This window comes from Arachis ipaensis, chromosome B01, assembly GCF_000816755.2.
Source record: "Arachis ipaensis cultivar K30076 chromosome B01, Araip1.1, whole genome shotgun sequence".
Taxonomy (NCBI): domain Eukaryota; kingdom Viridiplantae; phylum Streptophyta; class Magnoliopsida; order Fabales; family Fabaceae; genus Arachis; species Arachis ipaensis.
In genome coordinates, this window is record NC_029785.2 from 2,502,508 (window position 1) to 2,506,418 (window position 3,911).

At 33.5% G+C, this 3,911-nt stretch overlaps 1 long non-coding RNA gene across 1 annotated transcript; it reads right to left on the reverse strand.

Annotated features, from left to right (window-relative positions):
• LOC107635139 lies at window positions 1,397-3,155 on the reverse strand. The gene is made up of 3 exons (XR_001619179.2): window positions 2,962-3,155; window positions 1,630-1,707; window positions 1,397-1,417 (listed from the first exon to the last, which is right to left on the reverse strand). It is a non-coding gene; the product is annotated as an uncharacterized LOC107635139 (long non-coding RNA).

Here is a 3,911-nt window from a genome sequence, read left to right on the forward strand (position 1 = left end):
AAAACAATTATTGAAATATAAATCAAAACATAAATTAAGAAAAATAATATTATCAATCCATACAATAGACAGAGCTCCTAAAAACTTGGTGCGGTATTTTACAACCACACTTACTAACCGGCAAGTGCACCGGGTCATACCAAGTAATACCTTACGTGAGTAAGGGTCTATCCCACGAGGATTGATGGACTAAGCAACAATAATGTTTGATAGGCTTAGTTAGACAAACAAAAATTGGTGTTGAGATGCAGCACAGCGAACAAAAGAAGTCGATGGTGGCTGCAAAACAGAGAATGAAGGCCAACTAGAGGTGGCCACAATGGAAAACGGAGAAGCGATCTCGCCGATAAGAGTGAGACCGGCGGCTAACAGGTATGAGTGTGGCAGATTGGCAGTGACCAGTGACGATTGGGAGAATAGACAGAAAGTCAGAAATGAAACATGAGGAGAGAGATGAAAGTGGGGGGTTGCATGTAGGGCTCGAAGTGAGCCGAGCTGAGCCGAGCTAGACCGAGCTCAAGTTCGGCTTACGAAAATTGAGCTTGGCTCACGGCTCGACTCATTAACAATCGAGCTTATTTCTTAAGTTCAAATTCGACTCACCAAAAGCTCACGAGCTCGCTCGAGCTCACGAGCTGGCTCAAATAAGAGAAACATAGATACATAATCTATAATTTTATATCAATAAATTATAATTTATATATTTTTAAAAATATTTGAAAAGATCAATTTTATATATTGTTTATCTATCAATAAATTATAAATTTTTTATTTATGTCCTATATTAAAATTATATGTAAAAAATAAATATAAATATTAAATAATTAAGATTGTTATATATATATAATCGAACCAGCTCACGAGCTAATGAGCTGAGCTTATCCAAGCTCAAGCTCGGCTCATTTAATTTATGAGCTCAATTTCAGGCTCAAGCTTGGCTCACCAGCTCATGAGCTGGCTTGACTCACTTCCAGCCCTACCCACAGTATCCAATCAGAGACCTATTTATCTTTTATTCAAAAATATATCTTAACATGAAAACACCAGTAAAATTTTTATAACAGTATCTATCTTTATTTTTTTCATTACTAACAAAGCGCGCGCGCAAGTTGCGATTTTCAAACCTGCAAATTCACATTTCTTCTTATCACACCATAATACAATGTGTGAATAATACCATTTTCCCCTCCATTCTTGTATTATTTTCTGGATATAACGATATAAAGTGAAGAAAGAGACCATGTCACCAATAGATATTTTATAAATTAATTTTTCTATATTTTCATACTTTTAATTTTGTTATCTTTTATCTCTGAGCACATGTTCCACGTCCATTAATAATTTTTTACTTAGTTAATAATAAAATGGTCAACAATAAGTTACCTTTAAATAAAAAGAAGTAAAAAATACAATAGTTCTCTTTAAGGCAACTACTCAAATGAAGATGCAAAAAACATCTTTTTATGAAGATTCTTGTGTTAAAAGTGTACTTTGTTTGTTTAGCCACACTTAAAAAAAAATAACACTTTTGTAACACATCAAAATCAAACCATACATTTCATTATCTAATGGTAAAAAAGAAGCATCTTCGTATGAAGACAATAATAAAATCTTCATAGTAGTATCCACCTCTCTTTAATACTCTGGAATTGACAAAAACAGAGCAAATCCCCAGCAACAATACACGTGGTTAGGATAGAACAAAAACTTTTAGGCAAATTCTATTATGTAGATGGTATATTAGTATCTACATGTAAAGATTTGTAGTGTCAGCCTATTATTACAAGTGGCATAGCAGGAGACAAGATGTGAAACTTGGCAGAAGCGTTGCAGAGAAAGTTTGAGTGCAACTCATGAGGAGGCTGCTAATTTAGTTTGATAATGATATGTTATGTTGATTAATTAATTTAGGTTGATTACGGACCCAAATCTTAGTCTTTTTTAATTTTTGGACAAAAAATAGATTTTGAGTTGTAAGCCAAAAATTATAAAAAAAGAATACCATAAGTTTACATTCTTGCTACCTATTAGGCTATTACCCAACAAACCAAAAATGTCAATGCAACTATAATTACCCAAAATAAAAGAAAAAGAGCACCCGTGCAATTACTAAGGCGTTCCAATGTTGGACTTTTAGTTAATTTTAGTTATATTAATTGAATGAATCATTTTAAATCAAAATAAAAAATCTATAATAGTAAATGAAATAAAAAAGTTTTTGGTGATTAATCAAATACAAAAATTTTGATTTATGTTATATTTATTTGGATATCTAAAAACACCCAAGTATGCAATACTAAATACTATTAGAACACCTTATTATTATACACACAGTATAAGCGAAAAAAAAAGAAATGGGGATTGCGGTGCATTGGGATAATGGGTAGTTTGATTTAGGCTTTTTTTTAATGTCAAACGCTGCCGTTTTAAACTTTGTTGTCACAAATTTTTTTTCAAAAATCGATCGGTTCAACTAGTTTCTGGTTAACTATCTGTTTAACCAATTCTCTGACCAGTTTATTACAAACTGGTTTATGCGATCAACCGAACCCACTTGATAACCAGTTCTAGGTTTATGTAGGGGTGCTTTCTTTTTTTTTTTGGGTAATTATAGTTGCATTGATATTTTTGGTTTGTTGAGTAATAGATAGCAAGAATATAAACTTATGGTATTGTTTCTTACAGTTTTTGGCCTGCGGAACAAAATCTACTTTTTGTCCAAAAACTAAAAAAGACCAAAATTTGGGGCCATAATCAACCTAAATTAATTAATCAACATAACATATTATTATCAAACCAAATTACCAACTTCCTCACGTGTTGCACTCAGCTTTTTCTGCAACGCTTCTGCCAAGCTTCACATCATGTCTCTGCTATGCCACCTGTTGTAATAATAGGCTGCCACCATAAATCTATACATATAGATTTGTCCCATCATCTATACCAAAGACTTTGCCAAACTTTTAACATAAAACAATCTCAGAAGAAAAATAACACTTCATAAGTGAGAGGGTAGGTTTGTCAGTTTATACTCTTCAAATAGATTCTCCTTGCAGCAGCAGCCACTACTTCAGTTGTTTCTTGATCTCCTTCCAACATTCACAGGAAGCTCCATCTTTGTCTGCGGACATCAAACTTTAGAGTAAACAATGATACATTCCCCTTAATTTCATTATGTTACATGCCTTGAAAATAATCTCCAGTATAAGATCAAGATAATAAGATGATGTCACATATTGAGGAAGCTAAGCAACACCTATAGTCCATACTTCTATGGAGGGTGGAGACCAGAAACACACACATTACACATACCACATGCAATATTGCCACCCTCAACAAATGCCATGTAAAATGTATGCATCTCGGGTCTCTACGCCCAACTTAACAGAAATTGTGGACTATAACCTAGCTTTCTCAATAAGACACATCATCCTATCATCCAAACATATCCTTAGTTATCACAAGGTTACATAATTATATATACGTATAAATCTATTTTAAACCCTGCATCAAAATTAAATGCTTATAAAATATAAGTAGAGCATAACATCTATCAATAATTTCTAACCAGCGGGCCAAAACAAAAAGGCACAGTCCATTCTTGTGTGGAGAGTAGAAACCAGAAACACACATGTTTCACATGTCACATGCCATGATGCTGATAGTGCACTCAGCAAATGACATATCAAACGTGTGAGTCTCGGCCTCTACGCTCAACACACACCGTCCTATCATCCAAAGACTCCAAGCACATCACTGAACAAAAAAGATCTCTCAGTAAAAAAAAAGAGAAAATATTGAACTCAATTCAAGGATTTGAAAACATTAAAAAAATGTAGGTATGAACCAGGCCCTCAAATCAGGAGTAGTTATCATTGAGAGCAGACATGTTGACCCTAAAGAAATCAATT